The sequence below is a fragment of the Rattus norvegicus genome, chromosome 2 (assembly GCF_036323735.1).
Source record: "Rattus norvegicus strain BN/NHsdMcwi chromosome 2, GRCr8, whole genome shotgun sequence".
Classification (NCBI taxonomy): Eukaryota; Metazoa; Chordata; class Mammalia; order Rodentia; family Muridae; genus Rattus; species Rattus norvegicus.
In genome coordinates this window covers 66,023,786-66,042,252 of record NC_086020.1, presented here as the reverse complement: position 1 = coordinate 66,042,252, position 18,467 = coordinate 66,023,786, and the positions used below count along the sequence as shown (strand labels likewise).

Below are 18,467 nucleotides of genomic sequence, written 5' to 3'. Positions count from 1 at the left end.
TTCCAAATTCATGGCCACACAGATTGTCATGGTCAAACCCAGTTGTTCAGAAACCAAAGAAGAAAGAGGTGATTGTAGGAAAACACACATGCAGGGGAGAGAAAGGACAGCAAATGTGGGAAGAACAAAGACTGGTAGAAAGCTGTGATGTTTTCTATATGATTGGCCTAGGGAGTGGCACTATTTGGAAGCATGGCCTTAGAGTAGTTGTGGCCTTATTGGAGTAGCTGTGTCACTGTGGGCAGGAGCTTTAAGATCCTACTTCTAGCTGCCTGGAAGCCAGTATTCTGTTAGATACCTTGAGATGAATATGTAGAACTCTCAGTTCCTCCTGCACCTTTCCTGCCTTGATGCCACTGTATTTCTGCCTTGATAATGGACTGAACCTCTGAACCTGTAAGCCAAACCCAATTAAATGTCCTTATAAGAGTTGCCTTGGTCATGGTGTCTGTTCACAGCAGTAAAACCCCTAACTAAGACAAAGGGTTATGTAAAGAAAATAAAGTATACACATGTGAAATAGTCAAAGAGGGATAAATCTACAAGAAAGCAATTAATCAGAATAAGTCGTCAGAATAACAAATTCAGATTAAGCAATCAAATAGTGATAATGGGAATTCAACTTGAACTTGTTTGTCCCTTTCATTTTGTCTTCTATATAAAATACTCATTCATAGTGATGTGAAACAATTTTTTAATATACATATGAATCATTTCATCTAATTCCTCAAGAAATAATAGTTTATTCTAGTGTGTTTTACATCTTTTATTTATTTATTTTTTTTTTGCCTTCAAGGAAAATATTTTGCTAGTGTGTGGATAGTCACACTTCTATCACAATTGATCATGATGCCTGCAAAAAGTACTTAGCCTTTTGGACTTGCCACTGACACATTCTACTAGAATCATCCTCTTTCATGTACCAGTTCATTAAAAGTGAACCTGCCACAGAGTGTCCTTTGAGTTGGATTTATGGGCCATCAGCATGCTTTAAGTCAGGAGAGTAGAGCAGCCTTTAAGGTGATATATGATTATGTCAGGAAGTTTGAACCTCTCCAAAGTTCATGAAACTACAAAGTGTCTTAAAATAATTAATTTTTATAAGCTCATTCTCTCCATTATTACTTTAAACGGATTTTTATGGGAATTCACCTGCCGATCCTTCTCACATGCCTTTTTGCAATTGTCCCTACTCAAATTTTTCCACACACTTAGGTTTTGTCATGAATTAAAATCCTGTGACAAAAAGCAAACCAAGAAACCAAACCAAAACAATAACAACAAAATTCCATCCTAATACAGATCTTAATGAAGCATTTCAATGAGTATTTTTAAATAAATAGGATTTAGGCAAAACATAGAAATTTCTATTGTAGAATAAGACTTTCCAACATTAGTTGAATAATGGTCTTTGAAAACACCTTAAATAACATCATTTTGGGAGATTTTTGTAAGTAATTTATGATGATATTGCAATGAACTTTTGACATTTGAGCTAGTTAATGTACCACAGAATTGAATAACACACTGTGTAGTGGTTTGAGTATGTTGGCTCAGGGAGTGGCATGATTTGGGGGTGTACCCTTGGGGTAAATATGTCTCTATGGGCATGGATTTTAAGACCCTCATCCCAGCAGCCTGGAAACCAGTCTTTCTGTTTGAACTTTCAATTCCTACTGCATCATACTTGCCTGGACCCTGCCATGCTCCTGCCTTAACGATATGGACTGAATCTCTGAATCTGCAAGGTAGCTCCAATTAAATGTTGTTTTTCTAAGAGTTGCCTTGGTCATGGTGTTTGTTCACTTCAGTAAAACCCATACTAAGGTACCATATTAAAATAAAATATTATCAATATTAAGTACTTTTTATCTACAAGTTTTGTCACTGTCTATAAAGAACAAGTAAGTCTGGTTAGTGCTTTAATTCCTTAAATGAATTTGATTCTGCTATTTAATTTTATTCATGAATTATCAAGAATATTTCAAAGACTAGAGATTAAGCTACAGTAAAATACAGGGCAAGACTGAGTGAATGGCTGGGAGTGAATAGGAGGGTATCATGTCTCCTCTCCAAATGCACTGCTCTCCAGAAGCATCCACATGTTAAATACCATAGAGCTCTTTAAGCCCAGAGTATAGGAATATATGTTTATCATAAACATATATTCAACTTCCAAATTAGTGATTGTTCTTAAATCATTTTATATACACACATTTTTTAATGTTGCTCATATACACCTGTGACTTCACTATCCTTTCACCTTTTCTACTATCAGTGCTCACTTACTCTTCTCCAATATTTTCTCTATACAGTTGTGGATCATGAGCATGAAATTATTCAGAATGTATTTATAAAAATATATCACATTTGTGATTTTGAGATTGCCTTATTTTTCTTAAGTAATATGAATTTCCTTTTCATCTTCCTGAAAATAAGCATAACTTCAATTATCTCATGGTTGAAAAATGTATGGTTTCTTTATGCTAACTTTTGTTTATTTGTCACTTAATGAGTTCTTATTCTCATTGAAAACCTTCACCATCATGAATAGTGCCACAAGTCATATTTCCATGAAGAGATGCTACCTATATGAAGATTCATATTATTTTGAAGATATTATAAAAATAATAATAATTACATCATTTGGTGGGTCTAATTTGAGTTTATAAAAAAATAAAAGCTACATAATGGTGGTTATTACTTTGTTTTCATCAACAGAATATAATTATACCCCCTTCCATACCAGTATATTCTATGATTTATCTTATCGGCAATAAACATTATTATTATTATATTATTATTATTATTATATTATTATTAATCATTCCATTCATTTAAATCTTAAATGATATCCCACTTCCCAGTTACCCCCTCAAGCAACCTCCCATCCCACATCTGCCATTCCCCTACCCTTTGTCTGTATGATTGTGCTCCCCGACCCAATTACACCCTCCCTCCCCACTGCTCTAGTATCCCCCAACACTGGGGAATTAAGTCTTCCTGGGACCAAGGACCCCCCCTTTTGTTGCTGTCAGGCAAGGCCATCTTCTGCTACATATGTATCTGGAGCCATGGTACACTCCTTGGTTGGTGGTGTAGACTAGGATAACTGAGTGGTCAGGTCAGGCCAGCCTATGGTGCTTTTTTGGTTTTTTTTTTTTTTTGTTGCTGCTGTTGTTGGTTTTTTTTTTGTTGTTGTTTTTTGTTTTTTGTTTTTTTGTTTGTTTTTTTTTTTTTGGTCTTTGATATTCTTTATTTCAAAGTAATTGAAGTATTATGTTCACTTAATTATATAATGTGGTTGCAATTCCCCTCCTCTCCTCTAGACCTTCCACCAGCTCCTGCTCCAGGTTCCCTGAGCTCAATATGATGGTTGACTCCAAGCATTCATATCTGCATTGGTCAGTTGCTGGCCAGAACTCCTCAGGACCAGCCACACTAGGTTCCTGTAAGAAAGCACCTTTTGACCATGACAACAGGGTTGGTGTCTGCAGACATGATGGATCCCCAGGTAGGGCAGTCCCTGGTTCCCCCTTCCTTCAGTCTCTGTTCCATTTTTCTGTCCCTGTTCTTTCTTTTGACAGGAATATTTCTGGGTTAAAAACTCTGAGATGGGGGAGTCCCTGTCCCTTGTCCAGGGACCGTGACTATCTGCTGGAGGAGGCCTAGGAACTCTCTCACCCTTTGTGCATTTTGGCTAAAGTCATTCCTGTTGGGTTGTGGCAATAAATATTCTTTCTGAGTAAGGTACAAGTTTAGTGTAGTTTTGATTTTAGTTTACTTCATAATGATGTATCTTGAACCCGTTTTTTATATAATGATTGGCTGCAGGACTTCTTGTGAGAATGGTGTTGACAATACCTTTTTCAATTCATTTTTAAAAATTTTATGGGGAGATCAGTTTCTCATTTTTTATTTGTCTGCCTATGAATTTTAATACATATCTATCATATGAATATATATCTAAATTAATGTCATTATTTACTCTTTTACTCATTTCATGAATATATTCTCTTTATAGAAGTTTTTATTTTTTCTCTTATTAATATTCATTTCTGAATTATTAGAGAGCTACACAGAAATGTTTCAATGTTTTTATATTGAGGCAATTACCAGGTAATCCTGAATACTTCCACATTCTGGAGTACTATACCTAGGTCTTGATCAATTTTACAAGTTTTGGACACTGGATAAGAAGTTCGTATCCAGTTTCATTCATCTAGTACGCCAATATCCACTTTTTTGATCACCATTAGTTAAAAAAGGAGGTATTTACTCTGTTGTATATTTCTGATTAATTTTTAAAGCAACCAAACATTGCAAATTTTTGGTAGTACCACTAACTAGTCAGAGAATCTTGGATAGTAAAAGAGAGAAAAAAAGGAGCTATAAGCAAGCAAGATTGAATTTCTTTTCTATCTGCCTCTGAATGTAGATGTCCTCTGTCAGGCTGCTAGCATTTTTTCCCTGACTTCCCCAAAATAATGGACTGTAACTTAAATTCTAAATTAAATTAATTCTAAACTAAACTAATTCAAAACTGTTGCAGTAAAAATTTAAAAAGCTATGGAAGTAGCCCTATTTTTAAAAAATGGAGTACAGGGCTAAACAAAGAATTCTCAAGGGAGAAATATCAAGTGGCTGGGAAGTATCTAACGAAATGTTCAACATCCTTCATCATCAGGGAAATGCAAATCAAAACAACCCTGAGATTCCACCTCACACCAATCAGAATGGCTAGATCAATAACTCAAGTGACAACACATGCTGGTAAGAATGTGGACAAAGAGAAACACTCCTCCACTATTGGTGATATTACAGGCTAGTACAACCACTCTGGAAATTAGTCTGGAGATTCTTCAGAAAATTGGATATAGTACTACCTGAGGACCCAGCTCTATACTCCTAGGCATATACCCAAACGATACTCCAACACATAACAAGGACCACATGCTCCTCTATATTCATAGCTGCCTTATTTATAATAGCCAGAAGCTGGAAAGAACTCAGATGTGCTTCAACAGAGAAATAAATACAGAAAATGTGGTATATCTACACAATAGAATTCTACTCTCATTTATAAAAAAAAAACGACTTCATGAAATTCATAGATAAATGAATTGAACTAGAAAAGGTCATCCAGAGTTAATTAATCCAATCACAAAAAACACACATGGTATCACACTCATTGATAAATGATTGTGCCCAAAAGCTCGAATTACCCAAGATACAACCCACAGACCACGTGAAGCTTAAGAAGAAGGATAACCAAAGTACAAATGCTTCAGTCCTTCTTAAAAGAGGGAACAAAAATATTTATAGGAGGAAATATGAAGAAAAACTTGAAGCAGAGACTGAAGGAATGACCAGTCAGAGCCTGCCCCATCTGGGGATCCAGCCCATATACATACAGCCACCAAAGCTCGACAATATTGATGAAGCCAAGAAGTACATGCTCACAGGAGCCTGATATAGCTGTCCCCTGAAAGGCTCAGCCAGAGCATGACAAATACAGAGGCGAATGCCAGTAGTAAAACATTGAACTAAGAGTTGGGTCCCTATTGGAGGAGTTAGAGAAAGGACTGAAGGAGCTGAAGGGTCTTGCAACCCCATAAGAACAACAATGCCAACCAAACAGGGCTTCCAGGCACTAAGCCACTAAAAAAAGAGTACATACACATGGACAGACCCATGGCTCCAGCTGCAAATGTAGCATAGGATGGCCTTGTTGGGCACCAATGAGAGGAGAAGCCCTTGGTCTTGCCAAGGCTGGACCCCGCAGTGTAGGGGAATGTCAGGGTGGGAAGGGGAGTTGGTTGTTGTAGGGCTACACCCTCATAGAAGAAGCAGGTGGGGGAAGAGATAGGAGGCGTATGGAAGGGAAAATGTGAAAGCGTTTTAAACTTGAAATGTAAATAAAAAAGAGTGGAAACTGGTTCCCACTCTGTGATCAGTGGAATCTGTGTGCTCAGGCTATGTCACTGGGAACTTTGCTCACATCCCCTGTAGCCCAGTAAGATCAAAGCTCTGGAAACCTGTAGTTTAACAATTAGATTTATATGTTAACTTCTCAATTCACAATACATCCACACAATAAATTCACTGCCAATTTAAAAAGACATAAACCGTCCATGTATACAAGTAAAATTGACCTAGTCCACCTGGATCTGGATTATTCTGCTCTGTCATCTCTTGGCTCCTCCTCCTCTCCCTTCCTAGACTTTTCCCTGGCTACTTTTCCTTCTTATCCAATGGTAGGCTTCCTCTTATCCTGGACACAACTTGCTACATAATGATGTCATCCTACAAACAAATCATCTCCTTTCCTTCTCTTGCTGTTGGACAGGGTACTTACCATAAGAGGAAAAATGAAACAAAAAAAGGCAAGGAATTTTGTGTTATGTAGATTATTTTTTCTTTAACCTGAGTAGTATATGATTATGTGCATATATAAAGTATGTCTAGAGTTCTTTGCACAAAAGAGATGATTCATATATTTGTATTCATATGTATATATAATATCATTTCTACTTTCAATTTTTGTGTTAAAGCAATCTTAGGACAAGCTACATACAATACGAAAGTTAAAAACTAATTAGCTAATATCGTTTTACTCAGAATATATGAGTGTGTTGCAAAGCAGTTAATACCTTTCATTTTAAAGTCTATAGTTTTAAAAATTCAATTATCTTTTGGTATGGAAGAATCAAGTTATTGTTTTTTTTTCTTCCTGTAACAAAGTTACAATTATTCTAGTGAACAGGATCTTGAAAATACATGCTAGGTATGGCACATTTATTAAAGTAATTATCCGTTGAGTACTTAGCTACAAATTTCCTACCTCCTGGCCGAGGAGGAAAATTGAAATAGCAAACATGGCATGATGCAATTTATAGCATAATTAGTTGTTGGTAATATTATGTATTTTATGTTATACCATTATTAAAACAATTTACATAATCAGGCAAGTAATTTAATAAGATTGAGATAAAAGAGCTTAGGTTTTCCTATAAATAATAAAATTCTACCCTGAAATAGGCATAATGGCCATTGTTGAGAGTAGGAAAATGTCTAATTGACTTTGCCCAGAAAGGAAAATTTAAAGAAAAGGTAGAAAAATAAACGTTTGCATTAAACTATGATTATTTTTATTATGATGAAGAATTGGCTAAATGAGAATAAAATAAAATGTGTTGTTTTATCACTGAAACTCCATAAATTTTACACTTATATTTAATTCACAAATATTTTACTTTATAATTTGGTATATATTACAAAAATTCCTTTTTATATTTATGAGTTGGCACATATGTTGAATATTTTTCCAAATAAATATTTAAATTTTTTCCAAAATATATTGCAGATACATCAACTAAATCTGAGCTATTACAGTTTTTAAGAGTTTTGTATGAGAAAATGATACATAGATTTCACTACTCAAAACTAAAGGAGTCCAAGTCCATTATACTTGTGTATTGCTTTTTATTTTTTACATGATAATCTTAATCTCTAAAAGCTAGATTTAGGAAAAAACTTCAATTTTGGATAAGATGAATCCACACTATGCTGAGACATATTTCACTAGGAATTCCCAAACCAAATATTCCTAAATTTTGGGGATTGTTTCTAGTTGAGACAAACAACCATTATACTAACATAAAACATATTGTATTAAAACCTCTTAACCTATTTTGTAGGGGAAAATTATCTACTTGAATGTATCCTTAGGGAAAAAAATATCACTGAACTGGTGGTATTAGCAATGCCACTTGTCTTTATTCACAGCAGTACAAAAATAGAGGCATGTGGTTCTCTGAGTTTAAAACCAGTCTAGTCTATAGAGAAAGTTCCAGTACAGCCATGGATACAGAAAGAAACCCTGTCTTAAAACAATGAAATAAACCAAGACAAAGGATTTATTGTCCATTTTTTAAACATTCATCTATTTAAAATTTATTTATAAAAATGATTTATTGTATTGGAGAGTTTTACCTTACTGCATGCATGTACACAATATACAGACACCGTGTGGGTGTCAAGCACTGAAACTATGTCATATGAATGGATAGTTATGTACTTGTAAGCACTGAGCCCTCTCTCCAGTGCCTCAGTCTGTGTGTGTGTGTGTGTGTGTGTGTGTGTGTGTGTGTGTGTGTCCAAATCTTTGTTTAATAGAAGGAAACAGAATATCTATTTAGACAAAAGCATTTTATACCTTTTCTTTAAATGGAAAATTAAATTCCAACTCTGGATAGTTGGCATCTTATAGGTGTGTACAGCCCTTGTAAGGAGATGTCTTCAACAGAGTGGACTCTAAGGTTTTCAGCTATCTTGGTGCCTTGTTATTTGATACTTCCAGTTAGTCATGTTTATTTATGGTCAATCAAGAGTGATTGTTCTCTGTTGATATCTTGATAATGCTCTGTATGAAATTGAGGCTGCCCCAAAGTCAGGTAGGACTCCGGCTACCGTTTTTATCACCTTAGGTATTTCTCAGAATCATTTTATTTAATAAAATCCACATAAATAATAAATTAGGAAAAATAAAAATAATGTATCATTATCTTGAATCATCATCCCATAGTTTACATGTGTTTTCTTATGAGTATTGTTACCCAAAAACATTTGCATTTACTAAATTACCACAAAGCATTAACACATATAAAATACCACATTTAAAATAAGTCTCGCTCATGTCTAGTCTGCGGTCTATGGTCCTGTCTCTGTTTATAGCTTTACATGTTTTTTTTTTTTCTTTTTCTTTTTTTCGGAGCTGGGGACTGAAACCAGGGCCTTGCGTTTGCTAGGCAAGTGCTCTACCACTGAGCTAAATCCCCAACCCTGCTTTACATGTTTTATAAGATTTGGTAAAAGGAAAAAAACTGAGAACTAAGGGCAGGGAAAAGAACAGAAGTCCCAAAGATCATCAAGTGAACACCATGCCCAGAATATTTACTTACAGATTCTTTATAAAAAGGAAAAGATATTCTCCCTCTGCCTCTCCCCACACCTTCATCAGATCTGAGCCTACAGAAACATACAGGTTAGCTTCCCTCGCTGCACCCATATTCCCTGCTGGCTCAACACTCTGGGACAAGCCAAGTTGCCCTGAGTAGCTTGCAATCCCATGGTGACCTCCATTCTCCTGCCACCGCCCCGCCACCTTCATCAGACTCCTGAAATGACAAAGACTAGCCTCAGCAAGGAGATGGATTCTGAGAGAAGGGGCATCTGGAGCAGTGAAAAGGACAAGAAATCAAATTGTTGGTCCAAGCTGACAGCCTGTGTTCTGCTTGATACAGCTTTTCCAGTCTGCTTCTATGTTCTTTCTGGAAATTTCTCTGTCTATTATAAGAGATCTCTGTATTCATGTCCTGTATTCATGTATTGCTTGTGTCAGTTCTTCAAGCAGTTCTCTGTTTTTATCAAAAAGAGTAAAAAAGAAAGAAAGAAAGAGAAAAGAAAAGAAAGGAAAAAGAAAAGAAAAATCCCTCTGGATAGCTCATCTTCTGCAGAACACAGGTCTATTCTTTTATCTAACGCAACAATCCAGTCATTTACTCCCAGGTTCCTTTTCCTTATCTTATGAATCAGTATCTAGTAAACCCCACTGTACCTGAGCCTAACCTTGATCTGTCTTAGGCTGATCCAGAACTCAAGAATCTACTTGTCTTTTTAAGCATAAACAAAGTGCTGTGTCTTATAGAAAGAAAGAAAGAAAGAAAGAAAGAAAGAAAGAAAGAAAGAAAGGAAGGAAGGAAGGAAGAGAAAGAGAGAAAGAAAGGAAGAGAAAGAGAGAAAGAAAAGAGAACAAGGATATATGTGGTAGAGGTGCAATTACATAGTGAGGTGGAAAGGGTAGAAGGAGAGAGAGAGAGAGAGAGAGAGAGAGAGAGAGAGAGAGAGAGAGAGAGAGAGGTTGGAGAGAGCAGAGTGGAGAGAAGAGGAGAGAAGACAGGGAGAGAAGACAGGAGAGATGCTGGCCAGGAAGACATGGTGAGAGATGGGGAAGAGAGGAATCGGGAGAGAAGGACAAAAAGAGTATGAGAATAAGAGGATAAGAGGATAAGAGAGTGAAGACGGGTAAACAGCCCTTTTTATAGTATGTCAGGCACATCTCACTGTTGCCAGGTAACTTTGGGGTACAACACAGAAAACATAGCTGGGTGTGATCTCTTAAGATTACCCCTGCCTAAATCTCTTTATCCTCTTCTTTAGTAATTTTCTAAGGAATTGGTTCGTGTGCAGGTACTTTTGTCCCGTTAGATTCATGAAGCCCCTCATATAGTTCATATTGCATGCTTACTTTTTACATAGTACAAAAATTATATATTTTCCCATGGCTTTAAGTGCTGTTCTAAAGGTCTTAGTGTTTACAACTTTGCTGAGAGATAGACACATCCTGGACTTGTGCTGTTTCTAATTACCATGGTGTCATGGACCTTAACAGGGACTGCATTCCTCAGAAAGAAAGTGTCCTCCACTGCTAGTACTGGTTCCAGCAAATAAATACACAAACAAGCCTTACGCACACAGCAGCCATTGGCACTTGTGGAGGCACACACTGGGTTCCTGACCCAGGGGTAGGAACCATGTTACTCTGACCCCACCAAGGCCAAGCCAGGCTAGGCACTAAACGATATAAGTAAGGCTTACTTACCCCACACATCTTCCCTGCTCTTTACATCCTCGGTCAAGCCAAGCTGTCCTGAACAGACTGACATTGTAGGGGGACTTCCATTCTCCTAGTACTTCTTTGCTCTCTGTCATCAGACTTGAGGCTCCCGAACCACACAGGAAGAACTGCAGGTCCAGAACCCTATAGCCCAAGGATACACATCAGAGGCCTGCCATTACCAGGGCCATCAAGGTTCACCTGCTCCCAAAACCTCATACAAAAAGAACATCTAAGTACCAAAACCATCCAGATGGCTAAAGGACCCTCGAAAAAACACAATCAACCAAACCCAGGGCAATAAGACACCACCAAAGCACAGCTACTCCACCACAGCGAGCACTGGATATGCTAACACAGGGGAAGCACAAGAAAATTACCTTAAATTATAATATGATATACTGGTGATACATTATATGATACATATAATGATGATACTGGCCTGTGAAGAGGAAATGAATGAATCTCTTAAAGAAATACTGGAATATACAATCTGCTTAAAGAACAGATAGAGATCTTTAAGCAATAACTGACCCAACTTGAAACTCATCCCATGAGCAAGCACCAATCCATAACACTATTATGAATATTCTATTATGCTTGCAGACAGCAGAATGCTGTCCACTGAAAGGCTTCACCTAGGACCCAACTCAAACAGATACAGACACCCACAGACAAAGGTTGAATGGAGCTTGGGGCCTCTTAGGGAAAAATAGGATGATTGATTGCAGGCACCAAAGGGGATAGGAACTCCAGAGGAAGATCACCAGAGTAAACCAACCTGGACCCTTGGGACTCCCAGAATCTGAATCACCAACCAAAACGCATACGCATATGTCCCCCCTGTACATATGTAGCAGATATGCAACTCGGTCTTCATGTGGGTCTTCACTAACAACTGGAGCAGGGCTCTCCCAGAATCTGCTGCCTGTCTGTGAGATATGTTCAACTAGCTGGGCTGACCTATATGCCTCAGTGGGAGAGAAAGCAACTAATCTGGCAGAGATATGAAGTGCCAGTTTGGGGGACACTCAGAGGTTACCATCTTTTCAGAGGAGAAGGAATTGGAAAGATGGGGAAATGAGTATGGGAGGGGGTGATGGAGAGGTGTGTAATAATTGACATGTAAAGAGAATGAGTAAAAGAAATTAAATAAAAAATAATGGAAATGAAAATTATTAGATCTAAAGGAGTGGTTTACAAAAATCTTTATCAGATGAAATTTCTTGGATCCATGATATTGCTAATAATATTTTTTCTCACATGAATAATAATTAAATAATAACCTTGAGATGCCATGAAATAAGCACTACAGATTATTTTCTGTTACAAGGAATTGGACCCCAAATCTGGCATTATAAGGAAGGCTTTGAGTAGTTTTATTAGGAATAGTAGAAGTTATTTTCTTTAAAGTATTGTATTAAGATTTTTCTTAATTCTTACAAGCCACCTGTTTATGACATACCCCTGTGTCGGCCTTTCCTGGGCCTTTTAAGAGATTCTTAAATCCTTAGAAACTTGATATTATTTAACACTAATATTTTGAGATGATCAGGCTGATAGACATGGCTAAATATTATCTAAAATCTGAAACAACACCAAGCACCACAGAATGATGTCATGCTTTGAATAATCATCCTCATGCAAATTTAAATATGAGAGATTTGCAAACAGGGCAATAATTAAACATCTTGTCATTTCCTTCTTAAAACTTAGAAGCAATTTAGAAATCTTAAAAAATTGAAGAAGAAGAAGAAGAAAATATTCTAGGTTTTAGTAATGTTTGCAACACTACATAAATTTTAAACTTTATGATAAAGAATTTTATAAAATTTACTTGCCAGCTGTGTGTGCAGATTTTTCTAAATTACAGAGAATGAGTTGTAAAAGCTCAATTCCAGATGGAGAAATCTGCACATATCCCAAAGTGCTAATGAAGTTTAGATAGGGTAAGCTAGACACAGAGAAAAAATATTGGTATAAGACTGATAATGACTTTGTCAAACAAGCATCTGCCACAGTAAGTTACTCATCTTCCTGGATTAGAGCATGTGTTTCTTGATTGGTACAGTACTTATTACATAATGAAATACTGGATAATGTCCACGTCACATACAAATCAAACTTGAGGAATAGTATTTATTTTATACATCATTCCAATATTTTACCATATGCATGACTGCCATAATTTTAAGCACGCTGGGATGATTTCTTGATTATGCTTCCTTGGGCAAAAAAAAATTAGTACACAAAATCATCAACTCATATTTAAAATGTAACATGAAAAAATATAAACCAACAACTTGTTTTACTTTATTATACTATATAATTTGAAGTTGTTCATCATAGTATGTAAATATTTAAAAATGAATTATTTATATGAAATAACGTGAGGCTTTTTGGTGTCACTGCTATTCATTCAATAGCTGTGCAAATCGGCTAACATTAAGAAAATTAAGTAAAATGGATAAAAAAATCTTCTCTCAAGCTTGAAAAAAACTATATATTAACAGGACTACTTGCATCACTTAGACCATTGACATCTCTACTCTTCTGTTCAGTTATCACTCCCTCCCGATATGTAATTGAGTTTATATAGACAAAGAGCATTTCAGATCATGTTATATAGCTAAATATTTCAATAAAACTATTTCTATCACTATTTAAACATACTTCAGAAAAAATGTGCTTATTTTCGATATTTATCTACTTCTTCATTTGGATTTAATGACAGCAGGGAATGTATCTCTGCACAAATAAGTGTGTTCTGTATCTAGCATCATAGGTATATGATGCTTACTTCCTTCTTTATTTTAGTGAAATTCTGACAGGCACCTGTGAGAATTTACTCATGCATTTGCATAATTTGTGAAGGAATTTTAATTTTGAAAGTCATGTTAGTTGATGCTATTGCTGTTCTTTTTGCAACTTTTGCTATGTTACTGCCTGAGATCAATGGCAAATAACAAACACAAGTTTAAATGTAGTTTATAGAATCATAGACATCTGTAGGAAAGTGGTGCCCTGCCTTCTCTCTGTAGTAGGATCTCACTGAACTCCTCCTCACTTACTGCTTATTCCCATCACACAGCTCCCATCTGCATCACCAGATTGTCTGTTTCCCCTTAGGTTTACAGATAGTTTTAATAATAGGCTCCCAGATCCCCACAGCAACACACAGAAAAACATTAAAAACAGAAGTCGGATGTAAGCATCCCTGGAGAAACAAAACTTTGTTTCCCTTTTTACCTTTTCAAGTCACAGTGTGCTGATAGACAGGATGAGGCAAGGCGCCTGAGAGGAGAGTCTGCTTTTAGAAAGCATTTTGGATAGTCACATTTACCATTTAATTCTGTTCTTTCCTTTAAGTATGCACAGTTGATACTCCTACATAAAATTGGAATTAATTTAATCTGTCTTTATTAGGAGATAAATTTGTAAGTGTACTCGATAAGCATCCAAATGATCCCTGGGATTCTGAACATTTTTAAATGTATTCTGGTGAGTACTACATTTATGAATTTTCCTTGTAGTTAGGACAACATTGCTTAATGTAAAACAAATAAATTGATATTAAAATCCCTAATCTTTTGGTGGCTGATCCCAACAAAATAAAAATGTACTTCTCTCTCACACAGCTGGTTAACAGGAGCACATACATATAATAGTTGTGACACAACGTTGCTTCCCAGTTGAAGCTTTACAAAACTGTAGTAATTTAAAAGAACTCCATCCCCAAGAGGGAAATAATGAGATAGGATTGAAAAACCAAATCTCTTGGGTTCAGACTCTATTTTAGAAATTCTGACCTTTTTTAAACTCAAGTAAACTAACAGGAAGAAAGCTAATTTGCTCCAGTTTTCAGGTTACCCCCAACTAAACAAACCTCTCCCTAGCCCAGCCAACCCCTAACAAGACCTGCATCTTCAGGTTATTCTCCCCAGACAAATCCAGCCCAGTGTCTAGCACCTGTTTCCGGGTTAATCCCTAGCAAATCTCACCTCCAGGTCACAGGCCCGCCTCTGCCTAACAACCCCCCAATTACGAGGAAAGCAGAAGGTAAGTGTATGGTTTGGCTCCCAGCACCAGCCAATTATGCTAAAGGCCACAGTAGCTATCCAATTAGATGCTTGCCAGCTTAGAATCACTCACCTCTACCTTGTCATTTCCTAAAAAACCTTGTCCTGGTGAGTGGGTGAGTGTCTGGAGATTTTTCTCAACAAGAGCCATCCTGTGGGTAGTGAATAAATTAAACTACAAGCTCAACCTTGTGAATGACAACCCTGCTGTGATTGCATGCAGATTTGGCTTCTTGGTGGTCCTTTGGAGGTCACTCAGGTTTCCCCACATCAGGACTGTAACTTACTGTCAGTGGTGTCCTTTATGTCTCTGCTACTTTTTGTTTAAGAAAATGTGTTATCACCTTCCACAGAATATCAAGGAAATACCATCTGTAGCTAAGAATCCATGCTTGAGTGATAATTATTCCTTAAGCAAAAGAAAGACATTTTTTGTTGGGAATGTATATAGCTGTGCAATATCTCCCACAAAATGCTCAGGAAAATTATTCAGGAAAACTTTAAAACACACTTACTAGTAGAATTTCAGAACAAAATGTAATACATGCAATTTGTGTGATCATAATTAGAGAGCTATTCAATGGAGATATGTAGGCTAAGCAGCGGTAAGATAACAGAAGGCAATGACTATTCTTGTAGGATCTCTTGGTGGCTTATTTTTCAGCAGGAAAGAGTAGGGACCCATGAGCCCTTCACCCCTCCGTTACTGATCATTCCAAGGGCCAGGATCCTGCTGCCCTAGATCACACAATCCAACAATTATGAGTTCATTATTATAATAACTGTTTGTGCCCTGAAGAACTGTGTTTGGAGAGTTAATGACTCAGAGAGTTATTTCTCTTATTTTCCTGATAATCACCAGTTCAAGAGAAACATAGTATTTGATTCTACTATATCTCCATACTTATTACTCCCTTTTTCTTGTAAGTTTTAATGTATCGAGTCTTTTTATCAATAATGTATTTATTTGATACAAATAACTACTATGTTGACTACATCTCATCTTAGATTGCTTTCTGTTTAACTTCATTGAAAATAAAATAAAAATACATTATTTACATGCTTTTCTGTTCTAATATGCTTCATCTTGTAGAGATTTTCTTTATTTTAATAAACAATTAAAGCCATAAGTTTGCACATCAGATATATTAATGTCAACTCATATTCACATATTTCAACTGCAATTCTAATAATATATTACAGGTATTTTAAAACATGGTCACAGATTTCAGATTTTGTGCCCTCTTTTATTCTTTAATATTTTAACCTAAAATAATTCTTAGCCATTTACATTTCTTATTCAGGGAACTTTCTGTTCATATCCTTTATTTTTAAATAGTTTGATTGCACTACTTGGATTTGGATATTTTTAATTCTTTGTATATTCTAAATACAACCTTCTGTCAAATATATAGCAAGCTATTATTTTCCCACTCTGTAGACCATGGTTTCTGCAGTGAAGAGGAATCCATAATCTACTAAGAACTTTTTAGTACAATTTATTTCATGATTATACTTGTTGATCATTGGTCCTTTTCTATAAAAGACCATAGTCTATGAAGAATATTCTATACTGAGTTGTCCTTTATAAGCTTTCTATTAAAAGTATTTATATCTTAATTCTACCTAAATTGATTGGTATACAGGGTAAGAGTAATCTTTCCACATGTAGATGGCAGTTTTCTCCACATGATTTTATTAGCTCTATTTCTTTTTCAGATTGCTTTTATTATTCAATATTCCTTTGTATTATCTGTGTGCTGCCTGATATTCACACGCTTATCTTTCTCTGTCTCTCCCTTTTGTTTCTGTTATAGTTTTCATAGATTTAAACTTAAAATGACACAATGTTAGGCAGGGTTTCTTTGTTTCTTATCTGTGGATGGAGACATCTTTGTTCTCCTTAAGCTTTAGGAGCCAATATTCTTGGCTGTGTAGAGCTCTATTACACCTTAGATGTCAGTACAACTAAATCACCTTTTCCATTGCCCATAGTGTTTTCAGTTGATTCTTGTTTTATTACTGATAGTTTGTGTATATTCATTTCTATACAAATTTATGCCTGGCTTATTAAAATAATCATTTTTTTAAAAAAATAATCAATTTCAAAGAAGCTGAAGAATATTTATAATATATTTTGTTACCAATAGTGACACACTTACATGTCAAAATTTATTATGCCTATGTCAAGTCTATTTTTCTGTGTTTGTGCACCACTGTGCTTATGCAGTTATACAATTCGAGAAACCATGCCCCTAGAAAAGGAAGGGAAAGATGAATAAATCAGTATTTATCCAGTTCTCACTTCCATCACTATGACAGTATGAGATATTATTTGGGAAAGTGATAGCTAATCATTTAACTTATACTAACCTTCTAATTCACTGTTTCTTTCCAAAGTCTGGGGTATAATTTAGAAAAGTTCTGCTTATTAATTATATTGAAATTGGATTTTTACTTTCTTAGTTTCCCATTAAGTGGAAGCTGTGGTATAAAAGTTCTCAAAAATGAATCATTAAATAGCAAAGTTCTGGTGGAAAAGACCGAAACAAAGGAAATTAAACCAAGAAGTAAATTTTAAAATAAATTATGAAAATATTGAGTTTCATTTCATAGGCCATGATCAAATATGGGCAAACCATTTATCATGCATCCCATGAGAAATTTGGTTTCTGACTTTTCTGTACCAGTATCACTTTGATAACTTAAAATTAGACCAAAAGAAAAGATTATGCTAAGAATTGAAGTTGGATTATTTAAGTAATTTTAGATTCCTTTTAGATTACATCAAAGATAACAATTCAAAAATGGTTGGTTTATGTTCCCATGTAAGTGGTCTTTTGGGCTTTGTATCAAATAACTGGCACTGATGCTGATAATAGGCTCAGGAAACGACTGCGGGAGCTGTTGCGGAAGTACCTCCGCTCGCATAGTCGGATTTGTTTGCCAGGGCATGTTCTGTATGGTACTGCTGAAATCAGTGTCACAGAAAGCCAGACAGCGCAAATCCAATTCAAGAAAATGTATTTCTACTCAAGACAAAAGCAAGGTGTTTAAGGAGTTTCCTTCTACAGTAAATTCCTTCTTCATGATCCAATGCTTTTCTGACAAAAGCGAAAGGACATATTGTGGTTGACTTACTATTAGAGAAATGATCACTTCACCGAAAGTAACTCAGTGCCATCAAGACTGCCACAGTGTCTTTCACAGAAATAGAAAATAGCATTCTTAAATTCTTTTTTTTTTTTTTATTAACTTGAGTATTTCTTATATACATTTCAAGTGTTATTCCCTTTCCCGGTTTCCGGGCAAACATCCCCCTCCCCCCTCCCCTTCCTTATGGGTGTTCCCCTCCCAACCCTCCCCCCATTGCCGCCCTCCCCCCATAGTCTAGTTCACTGGGGGTTCAGTCTTAGCAGGACCCAGGGCTTCCCCTTCCACTAGTGCTGTTACTAGGATATTCATTGCTACCTATGGGGTCAGAGTCCAGGGTCAGTCCATGTATAGTCTTTAGGTAGTGGCTTAGTCCCTGGAAGCTCTGGTTGCTTGGCATTGTTGTACTTTTGGGGTCTCGAGCCCCTTCAAGCTCTTCCAGTTCTTTCTCTGATTCCTTCAACGGGGGACCTATTCTCAGTTCAGTGGTTTGCTGCTGGCATTCGCCTCTGTATTTGCTGTATTCTGGCTGTGTCTCTCAGGAGCGATCTACATCC

At 36.2% G+C, this 18,467-nt stretch overlaps 1 pseudogene; it reads right to left on the bottom strand.

Moving 5' to 3' along the window:
• The window catches only part of Dpp3-ps3 (dipeptidyl peptidase 3, pseudogene 2), a 56,135-nt pseudogene extending 38,447 nt beyond the window's left edge, over window positions 1-17,688 (bottom strand).
• Between the last annotated feature and the right edge of the window lie 779 nt (window positions 17,689-18,467).